Raw genomic sequence first — 18,077 nt, 5'->3', positions numbered from 1 at the left:
TTGTCCTTTTATGACAAAACCACGAGGCTGTGTTACATAAACTTCCTCAAATATGTCACCATTCAAGAAAGCAGTAACAATGTCTGATTGATGTACATCCCAACCAAAATGAGCTGCCAATGCACATAGAAAACGCACAGTAGTCATACGACAAGTGGGAGCAAAAGTATCTTCATAATCTATGCCTTTTTGCTGTGCATAACCCTTTGCCCCAAGTCGAGCCTCATGGCGATCGATCTCACCATTCGGCTTGCATTTCAACTTGTAAACCCACTTTGTACCAATGGCCTTTTCTCCAGGAGGCAAATCACATAAAGTCCATGTGTTATTTTCTATAAGTGCATCATATTCTGATTGCATGGCAGCCATCCAATTTTCTGAATTCTGTGCTTCATCAAAAGACAGAGGCTCCTCAACATCATGTAAGCTAGACACAACCAAAAAATAACAATCTGATGCATAAGATGCATGGCGAGAGCCTGAACGAGTATGACTAGACAAAGGTGTATCCAATTTACTGTCACGCAAAGTGTGCACCAGCCATTTTGGCATACCTCTAGCCTGCTCATTTTCAACCCTTTCCTCATCAAGTACATCATGTACATCTGCATCAGTTAATAGGCTAATCTGTAACATTTTTAGAAACCCCCATAGGCTGTACATTTGCCTCATTGGAAATTACATTCGTATTTCCACCACTGAAAAGAGGCAACAAAGTGTCATAAATGTCCTGTGAGCTTACATTATTGTCTCTAGTACATGACAGCAAGGGCTGAGCAGAATCTTTCACAAACACTACATCCCGTGAAACCAGAATACGTTTTGTTTGTGGATGATACAACCTGTAACCTTTGCTTTCAACACTATAACCAAAAAAAATACATTTGACAGCCTTATCATCCAATTTTTTGCGCTGTGTTTGTGGCACCAAAGCATATGCCAAACAACCAAAAACACGCATGTGCTCAATAGAAGGCTTTCTATCATGCCATGCTTCATATGGAGTAATAGACTGCAAAGCTTTCGTAGGACACCTATTAAGTACATAAGTGGCACACATGATGGCCTCAAGCCAAAAAGAATGCGGAAAAGCTTGACTTTTGACCATACATCATGCCATTTCCATTAGTGACTTGTTTTTCCTCTCAACAGACCATTTTGCTGAGGTGTATAAGGCACTGTACATTGGTGTTTTATCCCACAAATAGCCAGAAATGCATTAAATTCATGAGAAATATACTCCCCCCCTCGATCGGAATGGAGGGTGCCCATAGTACATTTCAAGAAATTTTTAGCCAGCCAGAAATTGTTTGAAGCACATAAAAACTTCGAACTTTGCTTTAAGCGGAAATACCCATGCATGCCTGGAGTAATCATCAATAAAAGTCACGAAGTACAGGTAATTGCCCAAGGACGGAGTTTGCATGGGCCCACAAACATCGCTATGCACAAGCTGCAACCTGCATGTGGCCCGAACTGAACCATCCTTTGGAAACTTAGAACGTTGCTTCTTACCCAAAATACAGCCTTCACAAACATGTTTGATAGGTGCTTCAAGAGGCGGCAAAGAAGCAACCATATCAGATTTCTGCAAACACAGCAAACTGGCAAAATTTAGATGACCAAAGCGTGCATGCCAAAGTTTTGCATCTGAAATAGCCCTTGAATCTGCAACAGCATTTGTAAAATTTTGTCCACACTTATCATACAAAGTGAGCTTATACAGCCCACGGCAAAAAAGGCCAGATGCAACAATTTCATCACCAAAACCGAGATCATGAACTGTACATCTATCATCCACAAATTTGACTACAAGTCGAAGTCTAGCAAGTGCGGATACAGACAAGAGATTCTTCATGATCCTAGGTACATAAAGTGCATCAACAAGTGTGAAGGAACTGCCATTTGCAGCAGTAATCACAATCTTTCCAACTCCCTGAACTGGATAAGAGGCATTGTTGGCACAAGTAACTGAATTCCCATGAGGGATAGACTCGAGAGAGGTAAACAATTCACAATGTGAGGTAACGTGCTTTGTAGCACCACTGTCGAAATACCACACATGTGAATCTACAACACAACTGACAAGCATGCATCATGAACATCAAGATTGTAAGTGCACTCTGCGCTAAAAGCCCATTCTGCATCAACGTCAGCATTACAGTCTCCTTTCACAGAAGACTCAACAATGGCTGCATTTGTAGTGAAACCAGCATTTGCAGTGGAACCACCCTCTTTCTTCTTAGCCTCTTTGGCCTTTAACTTAGGACACGACTTGATCAAGTGATCATTAGCTTTATAATAATGGCAACGCATCTTCTTTTTGCCCTTGTCACCAGAATTGCCCGACGAAGTGCTGCCAACAGAAGCATTAGGAACAGAAGTTTTGCCACTCGTAGCAGAACCATAAGAAGTGGCTGCATTGCTGTTACCACCCTTTATTTGAGAAGCAATAAAATCCTGTTCAACTGCACGCTGTCTAGTCTTGTTTTTTCTGGAAAGTGACTCTTGCAACAACAATGTGCATAATGCATCAAACTTGACAACTTCTGGATTTCCTTGGGTCATAAGTCTCCAAGTACCAGCAAAAGTTTGGTAAGAATCTGGTAAGGCATCAAGAAAAGTCTGCACAAGGGAATTTTCTGAAATGACTTCACCTGCATAAATAAGTTGCTCATTGATATCCTTGACACTAGCAAGGAAAGTGTTCATATCATCTTCCTCATGCATAATCTTTGACTCCAGCTCTTTACGCAGCAAAGCAATTTTAGCCTCATTGCGACTTGCATAAAGACCATCCAAAATATCCCAAGCCTGTTTTGCAGATTTTGTTGAACGAATGTGAGGAACAATGGTGTGCTTCACAAACAACGCAATCAATGCATGAGCATGCACATTCTTAACATCCCAACGAGCTTGTTCTGCCGTAGGCAAAACAACTCTAACAGCTGCAATCCTTGCAGCAAGACCTGCAATATCCTCAACATCGCATGCATCCTCAGAACCAGGACATACATCAATGCCCTGCACAATATTCTAGACGCCCTTTGACACAAGAACATGTTGCATCATATAAGCCCACATAGGGTAATTGTCTCCATCCAACCTATCCTCAACAGCAAACATCTTGAACACATCTGTGTTGTTGTTGTCAGCCATGGTAAATGCTGCACCTAATGTGAAAACTGCCCGAAAATAGGAGAAATAGAGCGGGAACAACACGTGCTATATAGCACAACCCGTAGAAGACTGTAAGGCACCTGTTATGCAAAAAATGGCACTGACAAAAACTCTGCATAAAACGACAAAATAGCCTGTGTAGCACTGCCTGTAGTGGAAACGAAGGCCGAAATGAGCCCGAATCAAAAATCTGAGCAGACCAAGCTCTACGACCTCTCCATTTGTCGACCTGCAAATGCTTGCCAAAGCTCACTGAAATCGGAGAAAGTGAGCAGGCGTGTGATGGAGCAGTTGGCAACTAAGCCCATGAGGACGCAACCTGCTCTGATACCAATTGTTTAAATTAGGATTGCAGAGAAACGCACACAGCTTGGAGAAGACAAAGGAATCTCAAGGCACACAATAGAGATTGTATTACTTAGTGTGCAATGGAATGATAGATAGCCCTAGAGTGATGGCCATATGTACAATGCTCGGGGGAAAAAACCTCCTAAAGAGGGAAAAAATGCCCCGGCGGTCCTAGTGTGTTCACACACATCACTACCACATGTATATGGTAACAGTGAGGTCTTGGGTTTGAGACTGTGAGGGAATTGATGTTATGTGTTATCATGTGTAAGTTTCGTGCATGAAGCTTCCATCTTCATTGCACCAACGAGTTTTTACCAAGGAACACAAAGAATTGTATTGTACAAAGTCTCTCTTAATGGGAGAAGCTATAATACAAATGCCTAATGGAGGGGTAAATCCGGTCCTCAATAGTTGTTGATTGTTCTATTTCTCTCCCTCTTTGAATTATTTTTATGCCAAACTAATTAGGTGTTATACTAATGTTGTTATCTCCAACCAAGCACTCTTCTATGCTCATTAGGAACTTGCTCTTAATGAAACACTCACTATGTTAAGTTATTTTCCGCTATTTACAAGCTATTTGACCATTAAATGTTACATGGATATCAGAGCTATCAATTTCTCTTTTCTTGCTCAAGAAGAGAGGTTCTCAAGCTTGCTACAAATGGTTGGTACTATTAATTGCATGAGGGTAAGTAGAATAGGGATTTATTATCCTTGAGGTGCGCCTGCTTCATGCAGTTAACGGGGTATCACCGTCGAGAGCTATGGCCTTAATAATGGAGTCCCAAGGGGCTTGCCTACGGCTTAACCATTATTGAGCTATTAGAAGCTTGACAGGAACCGGTGCCAACGACTGGGCTATGATAAACCCTCTCTTCTATTCCTTGCAATTAGTGATATTTCGAGCCACGGGTATAGATGCTTGAGTGCTTATCCTTATCTTTGAAAGTAAAGAGGGTTAGAAACTAGGGCTTGAAATGCCAAAGTACAAGTAAAAATTTACACCTAAAACTTAATTAGAATGGTTGACAATAATAGAGAGAGTGAAATTAATGTTGATGGCTTTGATTTTGCTAACGATCAAGCTACTAATGATGCCCCTATGCTTGTGAACTATCTGGTTACTAGGCTTCAAGAAGACATGGGCAACCCATCCCTCCTAGATGAAGTGCAACAGCCATTACACATCCATGGGATTCTCCAATCTCCTCACCTAGAAGAGGGAGTGCCTATGAAAGCTCCTAGTGAGATTTCTAGAAGAGGGCTCTCTACGGTGAGAGAAGAGGAGGACCCATACGAAGGGCTCAAAAGATTACAAGTTGATGGAGCAACTCCTTCACAAAGGAGAGCTCAAATCTCAATGGTAGAGCCCCCACCAAAAGAACAAGAAAGAAGTGAATCTTTCGCCACCTCGACGGAGATGGCACCACGAAGACAGAGGGAAAAACGCTCTCCAACACCCCCTAAACGGAGAAGACCATCGCATAGTCCTTCTCACCATAATTCAAAGAAGCAAGAAAGGAAGTATGAGAGCGAGAAAGAGGTCACCCTCTTCTCCATCTTCATCATCTTCCTCCTCTTTAGTGATGGTGCAGCTCCCAAAGAACTCAAAAGGAGAGGCCATAGGAAATCCTATGCCGCTTGGAAGAGGTCATCCAAGCTCAAACAATTCAAGGAGGGAGGAAAGAATATCTCTTTTCTTACCTAAGATGGCACTTTTGGTGCTACAGACAAAGTCTTGACCTTTATTCAACAATTTGACGCGGCATTCGGGGATGAGGGCTTCATGGAGTCCTCTAAGATACGTCATGTAGCCATGCATCTCCAAAAGTCCGCCAGGCAATGGTGGTCTAGTCTACGAGAAAACAGTGAAGCTCCACGAACATGGAAAGCTTTAAGAGCTTCCATTATGAAGTAGTTTTTATCTAGCGATGCCAAAGACAAAGTGCTCACCGAATGGCGAATCTTGAAGCTCTCTCCCTACCAATCTACTCACAAATACGTAGAAAAGTTTTGGGATTTACATCTCAAAGCCACTATCTACAAAAAGATAAATTTTGGAGAGCAAAAACAACAATTTTGTGCTGGTTTATCTGAACATATGGCGGAGTATGTCAACTCCAAAAGGCCTCGCATACACCATACTATGGTGGCTTCACAAATCCACTTCCAACAAGGGGCTAAGAAAAGTCTTAAGCCCATGGAAAGCAAAGACTGTAATGAGCCTAAGGGGAAGGATCATGTCCAAAAGTCTCCCAAGGGAAACTTCAACAACAACAAAGCCAAGGAGAAGGGAGTCTACAAAGGCAAAAATAGACTCTCTCCTGAAGAGCTAGAGCTTTATCGCAAGGATAACCATTGTGGGTGAAAGCATGTATAGGTGGACCGCTTTTTCCACTATATAGTATATGGTTTTTGGGGTTGAGAAAATGGGTGGTTTAGGCGTTTGAAACAGTGGGATTAAATTCAAAATTTTTGGAAAAAAAGGGTTAAAATTTGACGTGTACTAAGTGAAAGCGCTTAGTGGTTAATGATCACCTTAAGGTACTTTCAAGCACTTAATGCAAATATTCTCTCGAGTCTCGTCCCTCCCTCTCTGTCTCGCTCGTTCCTCCCCCCTCTCTCTGTCTCGGCTGCGCCATTCAGGTTTTTGATTCCCTCCTTCCTCCCTCCTTTGCGTTTCTCTGCTAGACAAAGCAACAAGCAACAACATCACAACAACAGCAAGCAAATTCAGGAGGAGTACTTTTTGCTGGGCTAGTCATCAACTTCAGTAAAAATCCCCTGCACAGCAGCAACAGGTATGTGGCATCATGTAGCTTGAAGCATTCTATCTCGAACGTTGGTTGAATTTGAATGTGGCTGGTTTTCCTAGGTAGCATTTCCAGGTAGCATTGATCCATGTTTTAACATGCTTCATGTAGATGTAGAAGCGTTGTATGCTTGTCTCTGAATGTGTGGCAAGTTAATCAAAGGGGGCTTGGCCTAGTGGTTAAAGTGAATGGGTGGGTGCGTAAGGACCCAGGTTCAACCCCTGGCGATATGGTCTGCCCTCCGTTGGGGAGGGTATTGCAAAAAAAAAAAAAAAAGAATGTGTGGCAAGATAATCGTGGATTGTAACTATTAATGATGCATGTGTGAGTTTAGAATTTATTTCTAGAATGTATATGCATTGTGCACATCTAATTGATCACCCTTGTGTATGCTTTATCAAAATGCATCATCCAGTTTGAAGCATCATGCAGCTTGAAGCATGAATGCAGATTTTATCAACTGTGTGTGCATGCTTATACGAATGCATCATGCAGGTTCAAGCATGAATGCATTTAACTATTGATGTTGTATCTATGTGGCATTTGTGATTTTTTCAAGATGAAGAACCAGGCTACAAAAGGACCTTCAGACTCTGACAAGGGTACACCTAGGAAGGGAAAGAGCTCTACACAGGAGTCGCCTATCAAAACAGGTTAGATGCATCATGCATGCATTTCTAAAATTGGTTTTATGTCTTGTAAAATTTCTCAATTTTTTGCACATGCATGCTACAAAAAGAACTTCCGAGTCCCCCAAGGGTACACCTAAGAAGCAAAATGTTCAGCAGGTTAGATGCAGGTATTTCCCCCATGGATTCAATTAAAGTGTTGCTTTAGTAGGAAAAAGTAGTGTGCACACCACTAGTAAATATCAAGTGGATGAACCCCACTTTTTATGGGTACAACACCACTGATAGGCTGTGTTGAAGTGGTGCACCTGCAGCACCCTTTAAAGTTGGGCAGAAACCATGGTTGCATCACTACATAGTTATGCTGATATGGTGCCCATCTCTTAAAAGTGATACTAGACCACTTTAAAGTGTTGGGCAGCACTAAAAAGAGGTAAGGCCCTAGTAAAAACTGGCGATACAATGGGTGCATCACTTTCTAGTGGAAAACCCTAACTATTTTGTGGTGAAGCATCACTTTTAAGCGAAGCATCACGATGGTGCACCACTTTTGAGTGGTTCTATACACTTTTAAGGTACCGAATAACGTTCCAGTTAAGAAGCACCACTTTATAGTGGTGAAGACCACTATAAAGTGGTCAACATCACTATAAAGTGGTGAACACAACTATAAAGTGGTGCTTCTTAACTAGAACGTTATTCGGTACCTTAAAAGTGTGTAGAACTATTGAAAAGTGGTGCTTCTTAACGTAAACGTTATTTGGTATAAAGTGGTAAACACCAATAAAGTGTTGTTCACCACTTTTTGTGGTTCAAATCACATTTAAGTGGTGGTGCTTGATGGTCAACCGCTTTCAGTGCTGTAGAACCACTTTTTAGTGATGCTTTACAAAAGTGCAATAATCTTTAGTTCTGCATCTTTGCTAAAAGTGGTGGTTAAGTGCTTTTAAGTGATGAATCTTTACAAGGAGATACCACATTCTATTGGTGTAGCACCACTTTTTAGGAGTGTAGCACCAGTTTTAAGTTGTGTACAACAATTCACATCGGTGTAGCACAACTGAACAGTGGTTCATCCCACTTTTATGTGCTGGAGCACCACTTTAAAGTGGTGAAGAAACACCAAAAGGTGATGTATCACCAGCAAATAATGGTGTAGCAAGACTTTTTAGTGTTACCTAACCAGTTTTAAGTGGTTGAGAACCATTTAGTGGTACACCACCACTTAAAAATTTTGCAGTACCACTGAGAATGGTGCATAAATCATTTCAACCACTTCTTATTGTTGATAAAACAAGTTTAATTATGGCTCATTACATACTAACATGCATTCATATATGTTTTTACAGGGAGGTGGACAGTACCATGAGTGGCCTTACCCACTCAAACAAAATTTTGCTTCACCAAGGAAGATTTTCATACCGAATATGGGCTATGCTTGGTTGGCCAGGATCCGAAGCTCCTATGTGATGATGATTTCTCAGATGAGGAGTGGCTTAGGGTATGGCTTTACAAGCGCCACCAAAAGGAGAAGATGCATTTAAAGGGGCTAAGGCCTGAAATGTATGAAGAATGTCTCTAGCTATACCACAAAGTATATCAGGGAGCTCCCCCAAACAACGAGGTAGGCGTGCATTTTGCACATGGATTTACATGGTAGAAGTGCAAGGGCGCTGAAGATTCTGAAGGTTTAGTTGCATGGGCTGTGTATACTGAAGGTGTTATCAAAATGTTACGCCAACAAAAAACTTTAAATAGGAAATTGGAGAAATGGAGGTCCACAAACGGTCCATGTCTTGCAAGCGAGTGGAAATTTAATGCAGAAAATATGCCTAATTACACTGACAGTACTGGCACAGGCTTTGACTGACAGACATACTCAGGTGGACATCAATTTTCAGGGCACGCTAAGGAGGAATTTCTAAAGAAGCAAGCCTTTGGCTCCTCGATGGGAACATTTGGAATGTCAAATGTTTCCTAGACTACATTTTCTGCGTCAACACAGCTGATGTAGAAGCTATTTCTAACATGAAGGCTACTGCTGATGAAAAGTTAAAAGAGAAGCAGCAATGTCTCGAAGCAATAAAAATTGCTTTAGATCAATCAAAGACAAAGAGAGATGAGCAGGTTGGTTTGATGCGAGGCGCCACCAAGATCATAGAGAGACTGAACAAGGATATGGAGGAACTCAAGTTGCATAAGGCTGGGCTTGTACCAGACGAGGAAGCAATGGCAAAGCTTGAGACCTTGATTCAAATAAGAAAGGAGGCTCTCAAAGACATGGGACTTGATATTGAAGTGCACAATCTCGATATTAACCTAGGTGAAGAGGCAGCACAGTTACAGGTATGTAAGCTTGATTGATTCGCCTAGTAGTAGTTGATATTACTTAAAAGTGGCTAAACTCTAATTAGAAAAAAATGGTTAGAGACCATTTTATATGGTAAAATACCACTTAAATGTGTTTATATAACACTCTTAAGTGGTACCACATAAAGTGATGAAGACTCTTGAAAGTAATGCACAAACACTTATACTGTTTTATAAAGTACGCAGTGCTATTTTTTTACAGGGTCAGCATGACGCTTTGTTATGGGAAGTAGAAGTGGCGACATGGAATCTTTGATTTGTGGAAACGATTATTAATTTGTTCAAGTCAAGAATGCCTATCCTTCCTGTCAGGCCGCCTGTTCATTTGGGATCGGACAATAGCTGTGTGCAGTTAGGTGATTGTGTTGCTTGTGGGATGTCTATCATGCAGACTGTTGTTACTGGTGCCTACGTGCTTCGGTGTCAACCGTATCACCCACTTTGTTTTGTAACTACCTGTAAGTCTGCCGGCCAGTGTCTATTTCATGGATGTGAGGAACCCAATGCACCAGCTACATTCAACTGCATGATGGAGAAGCTCTTTAGGCCTCACCGCAGCTACAATGGAGTGTTCTTTGATGATATAATCATCGACTCCAATTCCTTGGATGAACACGAACAGCACCTCTAGGTAATTTTTCAATTTCTGCGAGAGAATAAGCTTTACATAATCAAAAGAAAAGTGAATTCTTCTTACAAGAGATTCAATATTTAGGTCATATTATCTCTAAAGATGGCATCCAAATGGATCCATAAAATTTAGAAGTAATAATAAAAGCATGGCCTAATCCAAATAATCTGCATGAATTAAGAATCTTTATAGGTATGTGTGCATACTATAGACGCTTCATAGAAAAATTCTCACTCATAGCAGGACCATTGCATGACCTAACAAAAAAGAACGTTAAGTATGCATGGTCTACCAAGGAGAACACTGTTTTTAAAAAGCTTAAAGAGAACCTTATCTCTCAACCTGTGCTTACACTATTGGATCTCTCAAAGCCATTTGAGATCCAATGTGACGCTTGTGGTGATTGCCTCGAAGCTGTTTTGCTCCAAGAAGGGCATGCCATAGCCTATGAAAGTCGAAGGCTTGACCCCGTTGAGCAAGCTCTAGGCATATATGAAAAGGTACTCCTTGCAGTTCTACATGCCTTAGACACGTGGAAGCACTACTTATTGGGGACTCATTTCATTCTGCAGACGGATCACCAAAGCCTCAAGTACTTCCTGATGCAGACCAAGCTCTCTGACAAACGAATGAGGTGGGCAAATTTCCTTTTGCAATTTCATTTTCATATTGCTCACATTGCTGGAAATCATAATCAAGTAGCCAATGCACTCTCAAGACGACCGAGAGTGAATGCGGTTTCCATAGCAACTCACAATGATCTAGCTTCTATGATAGATGAGTATGCTATCGATCCCGATTTTAAAGATATGATGTCATCCCTTGCACTAGGGAAGAAAGAGGAACCATTTACCCTACAAGATGGTTATCTTCTCTCTGGTAATAGGCTATGCGTTACTAACTCACTACGTGAGAAAGTAATGTTTGAATCTCATGGTCCTCCATATGCGTGGCATAGAGGGATTCAAGCTACCCTAAGAGGGATAGAAATGTACTTCTATTGGCCTACCATGAAAGCGAACATACAAGAGTATGTTTCAAAATGTGTGGTTTGCCAAAAGATGAAGTTTGATAGAGGTAAGCAACCTGGTTTGCTTCAACCTTTTCCAATCCCTAATTCCCCCTGGAAGAGCATATCCATGGATTGCCTAAGTCTATCCATGAGAATAGAGGAATATGGACAATAGTAGACAGGTTCAGCAAAACAAGCGCATTTCATGCCTGTCAAAAAGACTATTAAGGCTCATCAAATGGAAACCCTCTTTCTTTATATCACAAATCTTTAAGTACCATGGCTTGCCAATGTCAATAGTGTCGGATAGAGATCCTAGAATGACCAGCAATTTCTGGAAGGGTCTCTTTGAGAATTTAGGTACAAGACTAAATTTCTCTTTAGCCTATCACTCGCAAACGGATGGCCAAAATAAGATAACTAACCTAACAATTCTTGATCTACTAAAAGCTTATGTCACTGAAGTAGATCAAAGGTCCCAATGGGAGAAGTACTTACCTTTAGTGGAGTATGCTTACAATAACACAGTACATACATCCATGGGAAAAGCACCTTTTGAGGTAATTGAGGGAAGATCAAGAAGTCCCCTGCTTAAGGTACATGGGAAGATCTTTGTTGCAGATGAATATAGCCGCGACCTACATGAATCTTTCCAGAAGATTAAAGATTCTATATCCATCTCATAGCAAAGGCAAAAGACTGTTGCTAACAAGCACAGAAGAGCCTTGACCTTTAAAGAAAATGATTGGGTCTTGCTTAAATTTCCCAAGGCTCGGTTAAGGCACACGACGGGCAAGAATCCTACGGGACACCAAAAGTACTATGCTAAACTAGCAAAAGGGTACTATGGCCCCTTTCAAATTCTTAAGCCAATCAATGAGATAGCTTATCAGTTCAAGCTTCCCAACCACTGGCTCATACACAATGCTTTCCATGTGAGCCTGTTAAAGCCTTACCAAGGAGAGCCACCCCAAGAAACAACCATAGAAGACCCACTGGAAATTGAAGACCAAGAAGAAGTTCTGCAGCCCGAGTCCATTCTCCAACACGAAGACAAGGTATTGAGAGGTGGTAATATTATCCGATTGTATCTTATTAAGTTTAAGAATTATCCTTTTGAAGATGCTAGATGGATGCAAGGCATACAATTAAAGGATAATCTAAACCTTGTCAATGCTTACAATGATTGCCTAGAGTAAGCAAATGTAAATATGTTTTAAATGATCAATTTTTTTGTCTTATAAGACTCTCTTTTTATTTATTGTGCACAAATATTAAGAAGTACGCATGCTTGGGATCATGTTTGTGGCGATGACGTCTCCCAAACACCAAGTAGAGCTTGTCACTCTACTATGGAAGCTTGATACGGACTAATGAGCAAATATGCTTGCGGTAGCTAAGTCTCTCAAGCACCAAATGTATTAGTCATCCATTCTGGAACGATGTCGTAGGGTAAAATAGGGATCCTCTACCCGCTAGCAAATGGACTAATGACTAGGCATTATCTTCTCTACCTCACAGTCAAGGACGACTATGATATCAAGAGAGAGGTAATGTCATAAAAACCTAATATCTACTTTCTCAAATGATTTTATCATATTAAACCGATCATTCAATATATGAAAAATACCAGGGGGAGCAAAGGATGGATATTGGAAAGGCAGTCAGACGGGTCTCAATAGGCAATCCAAAAGAGGGGCATTGGGGATCCAGATGGGGATGGTCTGCTAAAGTGCAAAGTACATCAATGGAGTTTAAAAGACCTCTAGGTTTAACTCCATTAAGACTTCCATAGGGCAAAGTTCCAACTTTTTAACTATAAAGGTCATAGACCATGGGAACTTGGCTTAGTGACTAAAAGCGCTAACTCAAGTAGTTAACAAAATGACAACTAGAAGAACAATGGAGGGGGCGAGCTGGGAAGATGATAAAAGACTGGTAATCACACACACACACACACACACACACACCACTTTCTAGAAAGCAAATAGGACACATGTCAGGCATGCAGGAAAACGCCCAATTCTTGCATGAATCCTATAGGATGGACATAGAGGTGGACCAATGAGGGCTCAACTAGTGTAAACTAAATTTCTTAATTTATAAATGCTTAAAAAGACAACCTATAAGAATTAGTCTCCCTAAAATACTATTGGACAGTCAAAGGGTCCAATGAGAATTAAGCAGCCCATAAATTTGCTTAATTCCTATTGGCCAGAAGACTAAAAGTTCCAATAGGAATTCAGATAATTAAATTAACTGTCTGAGCTTTTACAAAAGGGAAAAAGGATGGACACTTGTCACAAGGCTCTTGACTGGGTCTCTCAAATGCTATTGGCTAAACTTTTCATAAGCCAAAAGAAAGCCAGCAAGAGTAAAAAGCTTGCTCAAATGCTATTAGCTAAGCTTTTCAAGGGCCAATAGGAAGCCATCATGAGTAAATTGCAATAGGGGTCGACCAAGATAAGAGAGGGGGCTGACTTGTGAAGGCATTATTCCACACACACTCACACAACTCATGTGTAGAGCAAGAAAGTCATCTCCTTCTCCAAGCTTTAATGGAAAGCTCATCTTCTTCTGCAAGTTTGAGAATGGAGGCCTACACCAACAACTCTTGGATATGGAATGCAATCCAACCAAGAGCCAAGCTTCAATGCCATGCTTCTCTTCTCTATTATCTAATTACTAAGCTAAGCTAAGCTACAAGAGTAATTAAGTGAAGAAATACTCCTTCCTCTAGATCTACTCTCATACCCCGCTAGCTCTCACCATCGTCGAAGGTGTGTGAGGTCTTGGGTTTGAGACTGTGAGGGAATTGATGTTATGTGTTATCATGTGTAAGTTTGGTGCATGAAGCTTCCATCTTCATTGCACCAACGAGTTCTTACCAAGGAACACAAAGAATTGTATTGTACAAAGTCTCTCTTAATGGGAGAAGCTATAATACAAATGCCTAATGGAGGGGGGACCGGTCCATGTAAATCTGGTCCTCAATAGTTGTCAATTGTTCTATTTCTCTCCCTCTTTCAAGTATTGTTATGCCAAACTAATTAGGTGTTATGCTGATGTTGTTATCTCCAACCAAGCACTCTTCTATGCTCATTAGGAACTTTCTCTTAATGAAATGCTCACTATGTTAAGTTATTTTCCGCTATTTACAAGCTATTTAGACCATTAAATGTTACATAGTATATGTTCATTACACATACAAAATTGAATAATGAAAAGTAGACTCTTGAGTGGTTGAATGATATAATAATCTCTCATATTAGATATTGAAATTTACACCACCCCTTCCATGTCAACACCAGGCGTCCCACGAGAGAGAGAGAGAGAGAGAGAGAGAGAGAGAGAGAGAGAGAGAGAGAGAGAGAGAGAGAGCCCTGCGGCCCCTGCCTCTCAATGGCATGTTTCTTGCTAAGGCATATGCCAAGAGCACGCGACGCTCAACATCACGTACCTACTGTGTGTGTGTCATGATGGGCACATAGCATAGTGCTGTCAAAACCATTCCTCTTCCTAGCTAAGCCAGCACAATCCTTGGGTTTTTAGGGGGTGGAGCCCAGGGGGAGAGTGTGAGAGAGACAAATAGCCTCTTTAGATCCAATTTCACTCCTCCATGATGACTCGTCTACGAGTGTTAGAGGGCTATGGAAGCGAGGATGAGCATGCATGCCTGCTATAATTGCTGAATAGTTATAGAATCTCTCTCCCCAACTTGCTTAGCCATCTAGACCATGGTCTAACTTCTCTCTCTCTCTCTCTCTCTCTCTCTCTCTCTCTCTCTCTCTCTCTCTCTCTCTCTCTCTCTCTCTCTCTCTCTCTCTCTCTCTCTCTCTCTCTCTCTCTCTCTCTCTCTCTCTGCATGCATGGAACTCATGGTGAGAGCATACCTCTTGCAAGTCTTTCTCCAAACCATGTATAGCTCTCAACTTTTCTGACTGCTGAAATCTTTCTATCGGATCCGATTTGGATGCACTCGATTCCTCAGCTTGTTTGCAGCCTCAATTGCATACTCTGCTTGTTTGCAACCGAGACTATAGAGGTCGTGCTTTGTATTTTAGTGCTTTCCCTTATGCCCTTGCACCGTCTTGCACCCTTTCCTTCTCACCCTTTTACGTCTGAAGCCTTGAAGCATGTGCGTTTTTTGATGCAAACCTCATTTGCATTGCAGTCGGAGAGAAAGCTGTGGTGGTGGATGTGGGGTCAGTGCTGGGTCTTCTTGATAGCGGCCTCTAAGGTGCTGTCTATCGATGCCTTTTCCTACACGTGTTGTTCCCCAGTTGGTTGAGAGAGAGAGAGAGAGAGACACAAGAAGATTTAGAAATTTTCTCATGTAGGAAAAGGGAGACTTTTTCAGTGTTTTTCATACAATGCATAACATCATGAGCTTTTGCTCAGGAGGCACCGCATACCTAGCTAGGTACGATTGGGGGCAGGAGACCACTGGTCCCCCCCACCGGGCTGGCACTTCAGGGTACTCTCACAGAAATGTCTCATATCGACATTGTGGTCATTGCTCAGTCGTCTATGGCCAAAAGTCTACCTCCTCTGACAAACTAAAGGATGAGCATGAGCGTGTTTTATCATTGATATTTCCATGTGGAAGCTTGCGACCACAAAGTATTACTGCACACGATCATTGTAACTTCGTCAAGGACATGATTATTGGAATCTACTAGGTTGACTATGATGTCCTGATTTTTGGCTCAACTGCAAGCTTTGAAGCTAGTATTTTCAAGGATGGACAAAGTCTGCCTTGTTGTTTTTTATAATCCATGGGGTGAAACAAATGATTTGTTGCTACAACAACATGGATGCCACAAGTCCAAAGTACTCCAAAGGCTTAGGATGATGAAATTATGGAGGAACTATCTACCTATGTGAAGAAGGTAGTATAGAATCCTGAAAGATTTTGTTCATGCCCATCTCAACTGGATTCAAGGGTAACGACATGATTGAGAGATCCTCCCTCCTTGACCGCTACAAAGGTCCCACCGTTCTTGAGGCTCTTGACATGATTTTAGAGCCTCTTTGCCTACCATTGCAGAATGTGTATAACATTGGTGGCATCGAAGCCGTACCTGTTGGATGAATGGAATCAGGTTGTTACCATGCTTCAACTAGACTAACAACTGAGGTGAAATCTGTTGAGATGAAAACAAGGCCCTATGAGGCACTTTTGGGTGACAATGTCACCTTCAATGTGATGAATGGCTGTCAAGGATCTCAAGCATCACACAAGAAGATTTAGAAATTTTCTAATGTAGGAAAAGTGTGCCTTTTTCAATGTTTTTCATACAATACATAACATCATGAGCTTTTGTTCGAGAGACACCACATACCTATCTAGGTACGATTGGGGGTAGGGGACCACCAGCCCCCCCCACCAGGCCGGCGGTCCCCTGTCCCTAATCGTACCTACCTAGATATACCGTGCCTCCTTCACAGAAGTTCATGATGTTGAGGTAAGTCATAATGTGGGAATTATTGTGAGAATCCGTCCAAAACTTCTTGTGTCAGTTTGTGGCCTCAAACTCCAAGAATGACCCTGCTAAGGACGCCACCAACTTTCCTTCTCATGTTATTATCATGAACCATCCTAGCCAAACTGGTAATGGAAATATTGCACTTGCGCTTGATTGCCACACTTTTCACATTACTTTGAATTTTGTTGAGATTCTCACGATGCCATTAACAAATGCTTGAGCAAGGAGCTCCAGAAGGAGCTATGTTTTTGAATAATGGGAATGTTGATTTTGTTAAGATGATTCCCATCAAGCCCATGAATGCTAAAACCTTTTCGGTGTATCCTCCACTCGAATAGTTTGATGTCCATGATATGAGGCAGCAGATTGTTGTAGTGGGAGTCATCAAGGCAGTGTAAAACAAGGCCAGTGGCGCCGAGGTTGTTTCCTGTGCATTCTGATGCTTTGGATGGTCTTGTCTAGACTATTAACACATGTTTTGGTATGGTTTCATTGCACTTCTGCCTTTATACATGAACATTGAGTATGTATTTGATAATGTTGATGATTATGTAGTTTTTTTTTTCTCATGAATAGCCTTTTCTTGTGCATGCATGTGTGTGTGTGCGCGCGCACACACACACACACACACACACACACACACACACACACACATACACACACACACACACACACACACACACACACACACACACACACACACACACAATCCTAGCTTGTCATCACCACGTGGTGGACAGAAACGGGAATAGTTTGAAGGTGTTGATCAAAGTAGTGTAGCAACCAGTAGCAAGGAAGAGACTCACTTATGAAAGGTTAAGTGGAATGCAAACTGACGGGGGCTCTGATGGGATACTCTCCAACTTTGCATTGTTTGCTAGAATCCTTTGTCATAAACTTTATACTTACTTTGGCGTTGATATTAGTAGCAATGGTCATGAATGTAGGATTCAGGCAAGGTAACATGGAAAGTAGTAGCAGTTCTCATGGTTCCCCCCTAGGGGGATTAATAGGTTGTGCACATCTGAGTGTTTACCTACAATTGCCACAATGAAAATCTATATGTATTCTATAACGGCAGTGAGAGTGCTCTTTACACGTGTCGACAGCTACCAGTTGGAGGCTACAGTCCAAAAGTCTGCACATACGATAAAGAGGGAGAGAGAAAGAGAGAGAGGCCGCCCGCTGAACTAGTGTCAACTAAGATTGTATCATCCAAAAGAGAGGAATTCCTAAAACATTTTTATACTTTAGGCTAATAACTCTTTTTAGAAAATTGTAAATCTCACCACTCCCTACAAGATATAGTATCAATTATTTTGTGTGTGCTTATAGTTGAGAGAAGGGGAGTGCTAGCTCAAGTAGAAATCTATTTGCACCAGCATGGTTTATTGCTCGCAATCCACAGAGAAGAAGAAGAGGAAAAATTTGTTAGCTTTGCCTCCAAATCAACCAACGCATATTACAAATGTGATTTTTTAAAAAGGTCTACGTTTTTTTGCCTGCCCAAAGGGCTAAGGCCATAGTGATGGGTTCCCTTTTTGGCCTGCCCAAAGGGCAAGGCTATAGCGTTGCCTTCTCTTTTTGCTGACTAAAATA

At 41.5% G+C, this 18,077-nt stretch overlaps 1 pseudogene; it reads left to right on the top strand.

Moving 5' to 3' along the window:
• Positions 1–16,876, top strand: part of LOC147449147 (elongation factor 1-alpha pseudogene) — a 52,432-nt pseudogene extending 35,556 nt beyond the window's left edge.
• The last annotated feature ends 1,201 nt before the right edge of the window (positions 16,877–18,077 follow it).

This window comes from Adiantum capillus-veneris, chromosome 10 (assembly GCF_014529385.1).
Source record: "Adiantum capillus-veneris isolate H3 chromosome 10, ASM1452938v2, whole genome shotgun sequence".
In the NCBI taxonomy this organism is placed as follows: domain Eukaryota; kingdom Viridiplantae; phylum Streptophyta; class Polypodiopsida; order Polypodiales; family Pteridaceae; genus Adiantum; species Adiantum capillus-veneris.
This window is presented reverse-complemented; position numbering and strand designations above follow the sequence as displayed.